Source organism: Schistocerca americana, chromosome 8 (assembly GCF_021461395.2).
Source record: "Schistocerca americana isolate TAMUIC-IGC-003095 chromosome 8, iqSchAmer2.1, whole genome shotgun sequence".
Taxonomy (NCBI): domain Eukaryota; kingdom Metazoa; phylum Arthropoda; class Insecta; order Orthoptera; family Acrididae; genus Schistocerca; species Schistocerca americana.
In genome coordinates this window covers 509087985-509100912 of record NC_060126.1, presented here as the reverse complement: position 1 = coordinate 509100912, position 12928 = coordinate 509087985, and the positions used below count along the sequence as shown (strand labels likewise).

The window sequence follows — 12928 nt, the reverse complement described above, 5'->3', positions numbered from 1 at the left end:
GGACTGGTTAGCCCATGTACCCATCTAATCTTCAGAATTCCTGTACCCCTCAAAAGCTTGTATTCTGTTCCTATCTGTTCTACCATAAACGTATCAGTTCCATATGACGAAAGTTTTACAGAAATGCTTCCAAAAAGATCTGCTAAAATTTATATTCTCTGTTAACGTATGCCTCTTTTTCAGAAAAGTTTTTTCTTGTTACTGCCGATCTGTTCTCTACTTTGCTGGCGCCAGTTAGCTTCCAGTCCAAATATCAACACCCATCTACTACATTTTGCCTCTCATTGCTTAACCTAAAACTCCCATACATCACCAGATCTAATTCAGCTACACTCATCATATTACTATTTAATATTCATGTTATCTGTTGATGACACTGTTCGGTTCTACTATTTTCCTAGTCCTTTACCATCTCTAATAGATAAACATTGCCATTGGTCTAGTTGAGCAATTTTATTTTTTCCCCCTAAACTTTAATTCCTTTTCCTTTAGTGCTGGCTCTGTTCACAGTCAGTAAGTTACACATCCAGAGTATTTCATGAACAGTTCAACATACTGCAGCAAGGTGAGAATGACCCTTCTCGCGACGACGTCCTTGTGTAAACGTTCTCCGTTTTCTGGCCACGTTAAGTACAACCTCAAGCTTTTGACGATCACCACTGTCACCTTTATCAGGAGCAACTGACTGCCGAGACTCCTGTTGTGGAGGCCTCCTGCAGCCGACAGTTGGCTGGTCGGCAAACGTGATCATTACGTCATGCCACGAGAGACTGAGTCAACGTTTACATCTATAATCTGTCAACCACTGTGAGATGCAAGCTAGAGAGTAACCTCCAGGATTTTTCCCCATTCCATTCAAGGATCGATCGGGAAATGACTGTTTCAGTGCCTCTGTGTATGCTGTAATTAATGTAATCTTGACCTCATGATCGCTATGGGAGCGATATGTAGGGCGTTTTAGTATTTTCCTAGAGGCAGCATTTAAAAGCAGTTATTAGAATTTATTTAGTAGGCTTTCCCTGGATCTTCAAGTGTGAGCCAGTTGTAATGGGAGTGGTCAGTCCACCTATTTCTGTCATATCTTGTACGATACAATACTCTAAAATTCAAGTAATGAAATAAATCTTGTTTCAGTCTTATGTATTAGTTCTGTTTATGAAATAATAGAGGGTGTATCAAAAAATATCATCCGATTTGGTACATCTATATTTCTGAAACTAAGAAACATATACAATCAATTTTGTTTTTTTGATTAATAGGGAACTCAAAAAGCTTTTTTTTTCATACCTTCTCACAGGTTTTACAATATGGCCCCCTTGAGATGCACGGCATATATCAAATCGATTCTACACTGTAGTGAGCATGTCTTCAGTTGGAGCTTCGACAGCTGCTGTTATATGATGTCTCAGTTCATTAATTATCGTTGGTAACGGAGGCACATAAACAGAATCTTTTATTACAAACCCCCACAAAAAATAATCACACACGGTCTGGTGCGGCAACCTTGGAGGCCAGTAATGTGAGACTGAATAAGTTGCTCCAGTGCTAGCGATCCATCATTCAGTAATACCTTGCTTTAAAAATTCCCGCACTTCCAAATGCCAGTGCGGCGGTGCGCCATGCTGTTGGTAGATGAAATCGTTCGAATCAGTCTCCAACTGCGGGAAAATAAAGTTCTCAAGCATAGCGAGACATGTGCTCCCTGTAACAATGTTCTTAGCGATGAAAAACGGGCCATACACCTTCTCCCTGAAACTGCACAAAACACATTAAATTTTCAAGATTGCCTCTCTTGTTGGACAACTTCATGTGGTTGTTCAGTTCCCAAATATTCTCACATTTATAACTGTTCATCTTACACTTAAACGGAATGTTGCCTCGTCACTAAACACTAAGCGTGGAAGAAAACTGTCATCCTCCATCTTGCCAAGAACGAAATTACACAACTCCTCACGTTGTTGTTTGTCACCTTCACTAAGAACTTGCGGTAGTGAATTTTGTGCCGATTCATGTGTAAACGTGTATGCAACACACGCCAGACGGACATCGGGGGCGTGAAGATCTGTCGAGCTGCACGGCGAACGGATTTCTGCAGACTCCTTGTGAAACTATGGCGGATGCTTTCAACGTCTGTGCCAGACACTCGGGGACGGCCCGGCGTCTTGCCTTTACGCAAACAACCTGTTTCTCGGAATTGTTCATGCCATCGTGTAATGACCTGTGCTGTAGGAAGATCCACAGCGTATCTAGTACGAAAGTCACGCTGAACAATTATTATCAACCGGCACTGCGCAAAACGTGGAACAACAAAACGCTCTCTGTTGTCGCAACAACATTTTTACCAGAACTGGAATGGGTGCACTCAGCTGCTACCTAGCGGAACCATCTAAAACTAGAGTTTTTTTTCTTTCCAACAGTACATTTTTCACGCACTTATCTCAAATAACATAATAGTTCCAATTTTTTTTTAAATCGGATGATTCTTTTTGATACGCCCTGTATAAGAATTAATTAGACTTTTATATCTACCATCATATAGAGATGACCCACTCTAATCAAAACTGTAGATCTGACATTCTAATTCACTCTTATATTATTTCAAAAACAGAACTAATATATAAAACTGACTCAAGATTTATTTCCAGTTTAATTTGAAGCTGTAATTACAATTTAAAATTGCTCTCATTATTTGTATTTGTATAATTATTCCGAAATACCTACGTTTCTAGAATTTGTAGTTTTAGAGAAAGCTTTTGACAATGTTGACTGGATTACTCTTTCAAATTGTGAAGGTGGCAGGGGTAAAACACAGGGAGCGAAAGGCTATTTACCATTTTTACAGAAACCAGCTGGCAGTTATAGGAGTCGAGAGACACGAAAGGGAAGCAGTGGTTGAGAAGGGAGTGAAACAGTGTTGTAGCATATTCTCAATGTTATTAAATCTGTATATCGAGCAAGCAGTAAACGAAACAAAAGCAAAATTTGGAGTGGGAATTAAAATCCATGGAGGAGAAATAAAAATTTTAAGGTTCGCCGATACATTATAGTTCTGTCAGAGACAGCAAAGGACCTGGAAGAGCAGTTGAACGAAACTCACAGTGTCTTGAAAGTAGGATATAACATGAACATCAAGAAAAGCAAAACGAGGATAATGGAATGTTGTCGAATTAAATCAGGTGATGCTGAGGGTATTAGATTAGGGAATGAGACACTTAAAGTACTAGATGAGTTTTGCTATTTGGGGAGCAAAATAACTGATGATGACCGAAGTAGAGAGGGTATAAAATGTAGACTGTCAATGGCAAGGAAAGCGTTTCTGAAGAAGAGAAATGTGTTCACATCGAGTATTGAATTAAGTATTGGGAAGCATTTTCTGAAAGTATTTGTATGGAGTGTCGCCATGTATGGATGTGACATATGGACAATGAATAGTTTAGACAAGAAGAGAATAGAAGCTTTCGAAATGTGGTGCTACACAAGAATGCTGAAGATTCGATGGGTAGATCACGTAACTAATGAGGAGGGGAACATTGGGGAGAAGAGGAATTTGTGGCACAACTTGACTAGAAGAAGGGATCGGATGTTCAGAGGCATCAAGGGATTACCAATTTAGTACTGGAGGGTAGCGTAGAGGATAAAAAATCGTAGAGGGGGACCAAGGGATGGATACACTAAGCAGATTCAGAAGGGTATGAGTTGCAGTAGTTACTCGGAGACGAAGCTTGCACAGGATAGACTAGCATAGAGAGCTGCATCAAACCAGTCTCTGGACTGAAGATCACAACAACAACAATAATTATTCCGAAAAAAAATAGATAGAAGTATTCGATTGTGAATGTATTGGAGTGTTACATGAATGCGTAGTGACTGGTCTTTCGAACATGTCGGAAAGAACAGACACTACGCGGTATCACCAGCTGTGATACATATTAAGGAAATTCAAGGTGGAGCAGGGAGAAAGGAGAGGAAATTGGACGAGCTGTTGATGTCAGCTGCATAAGGACTTTCTGCGGCATCGGCAGCGGAGAGTGAGAATGTGTGCCACATCAAGATTCGAACCTGGGATCTCCAGATTAAGGGCTGGTGTGTTAACCAGTGCGCCGTATGGACACAGTATGTACAAAAGCTGCGCGGACTTTCTCGGCCGACCCACATTCCCACCCGGGGTCGCCTACATGCGGTCCCCCGTCCACTTCCTCCCTGCTCGCTTCTGGTGAGATTTCCGCAGGAGGTCGGGCGTGTCTGGGCATTCGCACTGAAGGTGGTGGTTACATTGTGTCCATCGAGACGAATCAGTTATATGACTGCGGACAGGTGGCTCTAGAGGGAATGGGGGTCGGCCGAGAGGCGTGTCGAGGTAGTCCATAGTGGTTAACGCAACTGCGTAGTAAGCAGCAGATCACGAGTTCAAATCCCAGTGGGGCACACATTTTCACACGTCGCACTTATTCCGCATAAAGTCCCGATGCAGATGATATGAGAAGTTCATAGTTCCTCCTCCCCGCCCCCCCCCCCCTCCCCTCCCCCGCTACCAACAATTTACACAGTTTTCAAATATCTCTGAGCTGTAACCTATTGCTTGTTCGCAGTTGTTGATTTTTGAGTCTCAGTGAGCTATGTAGTACTAACATGGAGGAAGTAGTTGGAGGATGGTTGCTGACGGAAGCAGTAGGAAGTTGTCAACAGTGTGACATATTTTATTTGAGATGATTTAGTCTGTGACAAAAAAAATTGAGAGACTAAAACTTTGTGTTTTCTAAGAGCAAACACCAGTAACTGGTCATTTGATAGTGCGTATCTTAAACATCAGTACCTTACCTCCAGCATGCACTTAATCAACCTTAATGGACGGTGGGTAACAACAAAGGAGGAATCGAAATTCTTAAGTTAAGCAATTAGTCGCTCATCAGCGTTATCGCAAATTTCATTATACAGTCAACCTATCTGCGAATCCAGCTATTAGGTCTATAAGTTTGCTTCCGCCGTTTTGCAATAGGCGGCAGTAGTGGCCAGTGGGGTTCAGGTGGTCGGCCATATATGTAATACAATAAGCTTAGGCATCTTTAAACATAAGGTCCGCAGCTCGTGGTCATGCGGTAGCGTTCTCGCATCCTGCGCACGGGGTCCCGGGTTCGATTACCGGCGGGGTCAGGGATTTTCTCTGCCTCGAGATGACTGGGTGTCGTGTGTCCTTAATCATCATTTCATCATTATCATAGACGCGCAAGTCGCTTAAGTGGCATCAACTAAAAAGGACTTGCAATACGGGGGCCGAACTCTCCTGCATGGGGCCTCCCGGCCAACAATGTCATAATTTCATTTCATGTAAACATAATGCCATAAAATATTAGTCGATTTGTGATTGCATCGTAAGGTTATTCTCGATTAATTACGTCAACTTACGTACCCATTTTTCGCCGTTTGCGGGAAGTTTTAATTTTCTGCTTCAACATGAAGAAATCGTAAGACCAATGGCGAGGGAGCTATTAGTGGAAGAACGTGCCGAGAATGTTTTCAACGCCTTAAGAACGGGTGATTTTGATGTCGAAGACCGACAGAACGTTTTCGTAGCTACTGAAACAGACGAAGACAGTCACAGGACATCATTATCGAAAACAATTGATGCGTTCGAGCCCAGCACTGAAACAAAAACGACCACAACACACCGACACTCACGTAGAGGTTATTTTGCAGCATGTCAGGACTCGACCCCAAGTCGCATAACCCGTCAAAATACACATGGAAACGTTGAAACGACAAGTCGTATCCCTCCCGCCGTATTCTCCTTACGTTGCTCTCTCTGACTACCACCTTTTTCGATCAGTGGCGTACAGTCTGGCTGACCAGCACTTCCGATCATGCGAACAAGTGCAAAATTGAATCGATTCATGGATCCCCACAAATGACGACCAGTTCTTCCGCCACGGGATTCGTATGCTATCCAAAACATGGGAGAATGTAGTGGCCAGCGATGGGCAATACTATGAATCATAATTTCTTGTAAGTTTTTCACAATAAAGCCCCGAACTTCGAGAAAAAACGACGGAAGCAAAGTTGTTACCTTGTATTAGTGAAACAGTTAATTACGCTAACGCAAGTAGAGATACAATCTACAACGTTTGCAGTAGCAAAGAACTTTTATGATGAACTACAGTTTTCGGGGGGGTATTAGACAATTCAGTTCTTTCAACATCTCTGACACACTCTCCCGCGGGTCAAACAAACGGGTCACCCTCTCTATGCATTCAATATCCCATGCCAGTCCTGTTTGGTAGGAGTCTAACATACTTGAACAACAGTCTACGATGAGTCGCACAAGTGATCTGTAAGCAGTCTTCTTTGTAGACTGATGGCATTTCCCTAATATTCCACGAATAAACAGAAGTCCGCTTACCCGCTCTACCCACTACTGAGGATATGTGATCGTTGCACTTCATGTCTACATCTACATCTACATGATTACTCTGCAATTCACATTTAAGTGCTTGGCAGAGGGTTCATCGAACCACTATTATACTATCTCTCTACCATTCCACTCCCGAACAGCGCGCGGGAAAAACGAACACCTAAATCTTTCTGTTCGAGCTATGATTTCTCTTATTTTATTTTGATGATCATTCCTACCTATGTACGCTGAGCTCAACAAAATATTTTCGCATTCGCAAGAGAAAGTTGATGACTGAAATTTCGTAAATAGATCTCACCGCGACGAAAAACGTCTTTGCTTTAATGACTTCCGTCCCAACTCGCGTATCATATCTGCCACACTCTCTCCCCTATTACGTGATAATACAAAACGAGCTGCCCTTTTTTGTACCCTTTCGATGCCCTCCGTCAATCCCACCTGGTAAGGATCCCACACCGCACAGCAATATTCTAACAGACGACGAACGAGTGTAGTGTAAGCTGTCTCTTTAGTGGACTTGTTGCATCTTCTAAGTGTCCTGCCAATGAAACACAACCTTCGGCTCGCCTTCCCCACAATATTATCTATGTGGTCTTTCCAACAGAAGTTGTTCGTAATTTTAACACCCAGGTACTTAGTTGAATTGACAGCCTTGAGAATTGTACTATTTATCGAGTAATCGAATTCCAACGGATTTCTTTTGGAACTCATGTGGATCACCTCACACTTTTCGTTATTTAGCGTCAACTGCCACCTACCACACCATACAGCAATCGCTTTGCAACTGATACTGGTCTTCGGATGACCTTACTAGACGGTAAATTACAGCATCATCGCGAACAACCTAAGAGAACTGCTCAGATTGTCACCCAGGTCATTTATATAGATCAGGAACAGCAGAGGTTCCTGGACGCTTCCCTGGGGAACACCTGATATCACTTCAGTTTTACTCAATGATTTACCGTCTATTACTACGAACTGCGACCTTCCTGACTGGAAATCACGAATCCAGTCGCACATTTGAGACGATACCCCACAGGCCCGCAGCTTGATTAGAAGTCGATTGTGAGGAACGGTGTCAAAAGCTTTCCGGAAATCTAGAAATACGGAATCAACTTGAGATCCCCTGTCGATAGCGGCCATTACTTCGTGCATTCTGAAATCATGCTGATTACGTATCAATAGATCGTTCCCTTCGAGGTGATTCATAATGTTTGAATACAGTATATGCTCCAAAACTCTACACCAAACCGACGTCAATGATATAGGTCTGTAGTTCGATAGATTACTCCTACTAGCCTTCTTAAACACTGGTGCGACCTGCGCAATTTTCCAATCTGTAGGTACAGATCTATCGGTGAGCGAGCGGTTGTATATGATTGCGAAGTAGGGAGCTATTGTACCAGCGTAATCTGAAAGGAACCTAATCGGTATACGCTCTGGACCTGAAGACTTGCCCGTATCAAGTGATTTGAGTTGCTTCGCAACCCCTAAGGTATCTACTTCTAAGAAACGCATGCTAGCAGCTGTTCGTGTTTAAAATTCTGGAATATTCCATTCGTCTTCCCTGGTGAAGGAACTTCGAAAAACTGCGTTCAATAAGTCCGCTTTAGCGGCACAGTCGTCGGTAACAGTTCCATCGGCACTGCGCAGCGAAGGTATTGACTGCGTCTTGCCGCTTGTGTACTTTACATACGACCAGAATTTCTTCGGATTTTCTACCAAATTTCGGGGCAATGTTTCGTTGTGGAACCTATTAAAGGCATCTCTCATTGAAGTCCGTGCCAAATTTCGCACGTCTGTAAATTTTAGCCAATCTTCAGGATTTCCCGTTCTTCTGAACTTCGCATGCTTTTTCCGTTGCCTCTGCAACAGCGTTCGGACCTGTTTTGTGTACCATGGGGGATCAGTTCCATCTCTTATCAATTTATGAGTTATGAATCTCTCAATTGCTGTTGCTACTATATCTTTGAATTTGAGCCACATCTCGTCTACATTTGCATAGTCAGTTCGGAAGGAATGGAGATTGTCTCTTAGGAAGGCTTCTAGTGACACTTTATCCGCTTTTTTAAATAAAATTATTTTGCGTTTGTTTCTGTTGGATTTGGAAGAAACGGTATTGAGCCTAGCTACAACGACTTTGTGATCACTAATCCCTGTATCAGTCATGATGCTCTCTATTAGCTCTGGATTGTTTGTGGCTAAGAGGTCAAGTGTGTTTTCACAACCATTTACAATTCGCGTGGGTTCGTGGACTAACTGCTCGAAATAATTTTCAGAGAAAGCATTTAGGACAATATCGGAAGATGTTTTGAGCCTACCACCGGTTTTGAACAAGTATTTTTGCCAACATATCGAGGGAAGGTTGAAGTCCCCACCAACTATAACCGTATGAGTGGGGTATTTATTTCTTACGAGACTCAAATTTTTCTGAACAGTTCAGCAACTATATCATCGGAGTCTGGGGGTCGGTAGAAGGAGCCAATTATTAACTTAGTTCGGCTGTTAAGTATAACCTCCACCCATACCAATTCGCATGGAGTATCTACTTCGACTTCACTACAAGATAAACCACTACCGACAGACACAAACACTCCACCATCAGTTCTGCCTAATATGTCTTTCCTGAACACCGTCTTAGACTTCGTAAAAATTTCTGCAGAATTTATTTCAGGCTTTAGCCAGCTTTCTGTACCTTTAACGATTTCAGCTTCTGTGCTTTCTATTAGCGCTTGGTCAGGGACTTTCCCAGCACAACTACAACAATTTACAACTACAATTCCGACTGTTCCTTGATCCAAGCACGCCCTGTATTTGCCATGTACCCTTTGAGATTGCAGCCCACCCCGTACTTTCCCGAGGCCTTCTAACCTAAAAAACCACCCAGTCCACGCCACACAGCCTCCGCTACCCGCCAGAAAGTGTAGTGAACTCCTGACCTATTCAGCGCAACCCGAAACCTCACCACCCTATGGCGCAAGTCAAGGAATCTGCAGCCAATACGGTCGCAAAACCGTCTGAGCCTCTGATTCAGACCCTCCACCCGGCTTTGCACGAAGGGTCCGCAGTCGGTTCTGTCAACGATGCTGCAGATGGTGAGCTCTGCCTTCATCTCGTAAGCAAGACCGGCAGCCTTCACCAAATCGGATAGCCGCTGGAATCCAGAGAGAATTTCCTCAGATCCAAAGCGACACACGTCATTAGTGCCGACATGTGCCACTACCTGCAGCTGGCTGCACCCTGTGCTCTCCATGGCATATGGAAGGACTCTTTCCACATCAGGAATGACTCCACCAGGAATGCACACGGTGTGCACACTGGATTTCTTCCCCTCCTTAGCCGCCATATCCCTAAGGGGCCTCATTACGCACCTAACATTGGAGCTCCCAACTACCAATAAGCCCACCCTCTGCGATTGCCCGGACCTTGAAGGCTGAGAATCATCCTCTGAAACAGGGCAGGCAGCTGCACCTGGCTCAGCCAGAGACAGTACCTGAAACCTGTTTGGCAGACGCACCGGGGAGGCTTTCTGATCAGCCTCCGGGGACGTCTTTCGCTGCCTGCCACGCCTTGGAACGACCTCCCAATCAACCACAGGCGAGGGCTCAGCCCCACTGCGGGCAGCAACCGGGGCAACCACAGCGGCAGACCGATCTGGGAACAGACGGGATGAGGTTGACATCCCTGTGATACCCAAGTCCGGCTCCCCACAGTGGTGCTATCCGCTATCATATAATCGTACAATAATGGATCCTTCTTTCTACGTATTCGCAAAACATTACATTTATCTATGTTAGGGTCAGTTGCCACTCCCTGCACCAAGTGCCTATCCGCTGCAGATCTTCCTGCATTTCGCTGCAATTTTCTAATGCTGCAACTTCTCTGTATACTACAGCATCATCCGCGAAAAGCCGCATGGAACTTCCGACACTATCTACTAGGTCATTTATATATATTGTGAAAAGCAATGGTCCCATAACACTCCCCGTGGCACGCCAGAGGTTACTTTAACGTCTGTAGACGTCTCTCCATTGAGAACAACATGCTGTGTTCTGTTTGCTAAAAACTTTTCAATCCTGCCATACGGCTGGTCTGATATTCCGTAGGCTCTTACTTTGTTTATCAGGCGACAGTACGGAAATGTATCGAACGCCTTCCGGAAGTCAAGGAAAATGGGATCTATCTGGGAGCCTGTATCTAATATTTTCTGGGTCTCATGAACAAATAGAGCGAGTTGGGTCTCACACGATCGCTGTTTCCGGAATCCATGTTGATTCCTACAGAGTAAATTCTGGGTTTCCAGAAATGACATGATACGCGAGCAAAAAACATGTTCTAAAATTCTACAACAGATCGATGTCAGAGATATAGGCCTATAGTAGTGCGCATCTGCTCGACGACCCTTCTTGAAAACTGGGACTACCTGTGCTCTTTTCCAATAATTTGGAACCTTCCGTTCCTCTAGACTTGCGGTACACGGCTGCGGTTGGACAGAAGTCTAGAAACGCTGCGGGAAGTGAGTGCTCGAACATGAAAGCCAAGCCTACACGCTCCACCGTTGTGAACGGCACCTGCACGATGTGGTCAATACGTCTTAAGCGTCAGCCGTGGTCACAAATGTGTAGTAACTGAGGGAGCCGAAGAGTGTGGTGTTTCAAGAGGTACCGTATCGAAGATTTATACCGCATACGGGGAAAACAGAGAAACGTCATCCGCTAAGTCACAACGCAGACGAAAGTGTGTGTTGAGCGATCGTGACACACGGTCACGAAGAGGATTGTGACGAAAAGTAAGAGGATGACCGCTGCGAAAGTCACTGCAGAAGTGAGTGTCTCACTCCCGAACCCTGTCAGCACTTAAACAACACGAAGGTTTTCCAAAAGCACTCACCAGTGACGCAAATGCCCGTAACAGGAAGAAATGGTCCCGCAGACACAAAACCTCGGCTGTGGAACTGTGGGAGAGCGTCATTTGGTCGGATGATTCTCATGTCTCACAGCTTCCAACTTCTGGCCAAGTTTACGACACATGAGTGAAGAATGGCAGGGTTCGCTAATGATTTGGGCAGCTATTTGATGGTACTCCACGAGTCCCATAGTTACCTCTCCACATTCACATTACTGCCGAGGCTTAATGGTTCAAATGGCTCTGAGCACTATGGGACTTAACATCTATGGTCATCAGTCCCCTAGAACTTAGAACTACTTAAACCTAACTAACCTAAGGACATCACACAACACCCAGTCATCATGAGGCAGAGAAAATCCCTGATCCCGCCGGGAATCGAACCCGGGCGCGGGAAGCGAGAACGCTACCGCACAACCACGAGCTGCGGACTCCCGCCGAGGCTTATGTGACCATACTGGCTGATCAGGTCAACCCCATGGTATGAGACTCGTTCCCCAACGGGTATGCTGTGTACCGAGACGACAGGGCCCCAACTGACACATCCTGCATATTCCAGGACTGGTTCTGCGAACACGACGATGATCTGTCGCATGTTTCCTGGGCGCCAAAGTCTTCCCACTTCCGTCATCGCTACCTGAAACTGCGACTGTTTAGCAGGAAGAATTCCTCTTTTTTTATGTTTACATACTTTCCTCCATCCCCTGTATCTGTATCGCACAACCAAGTCTCTTCAACAACATTTTGTTGTCGAGAATTAAATACTGTATTTTTCCATTTCAATGTGGGTCATGTACCCTTGGCACCCAATGATCCTTTATTAATAAAAAGCACTTAATGTTGTTTACCACTCCTGTAAATAATTACCTTGTTATTTCAGCTAAAATAAGAGGCTAGCAGATTTAATGCCTTACAGCTGTATCTTGAATATGATAGAAAGTATTTTCCTACTGAAGCTTTCTTGACGAAAATAATCGTGTCCTTCGTAAGGAAAAAGCTACATGCTCAGTGATATCCAGTTGAAGGAAGAGGAGGTGCTCCCACCATCCATAGGGAAGGAAAAACTGAAATACAAATCACAAATTTTTGTTCCGTGGAACAAACTTTTAAGATTAACTCGACGTTATTTTCCAACACTGAAGCGCCACAGAAACGAGTATAGGCATTCGTTTCCGATTTCAGAGACATTTAGAAAGATAGAAGACTACGCTGCGATCGACTACGCCTATATAAGACAACAAGTGTCAGGCGCATTTTTAGATCGATTGCTGCTGCTACAGTGGCAGCTTATCAAGATTTACGTAAGTTTGAACGTGATGTTATAGTTGGCTCACGAGCCATGGGACACAGCATCTCCGAGGACATTTTCCCTTACGAGGATTTCACGAGTGTGCCGTGAATATCAGGAATCCGGTAAACATCTGACATCGCTGCTGCCGGAAAGAGATCCTCCAGAACGGGACCAACGACGACTGAAGAGAATCGTTCAACATCATGCTAGTGCAACCCTTTTGTAAACTGCTGTAGATTTCAGTACTCGGCCATCAAAAAGTGTCAGCGTGGAAACTATTCAACGAAACATCATCGATATACGCTTTCGGAGCCGAAGACCCACTC

At 44.2% G+C, this 12928-nt stretch overlaps 1 protein-coding gene across 1 annotated transcript in view; it reads right to left on the bottom strand.

Moving 5' to 3' along the window:
- The window catches only part of LOC124544701 (UDP-glucosyltransferase 2-like), a 73762-nt gene that overhangs the window by 22938 nt on the left and 37896 nt on the right, over positions 1–12928 (bottom strand). The gene's annotated exons all lie outside the window — the stretch shown is intronic.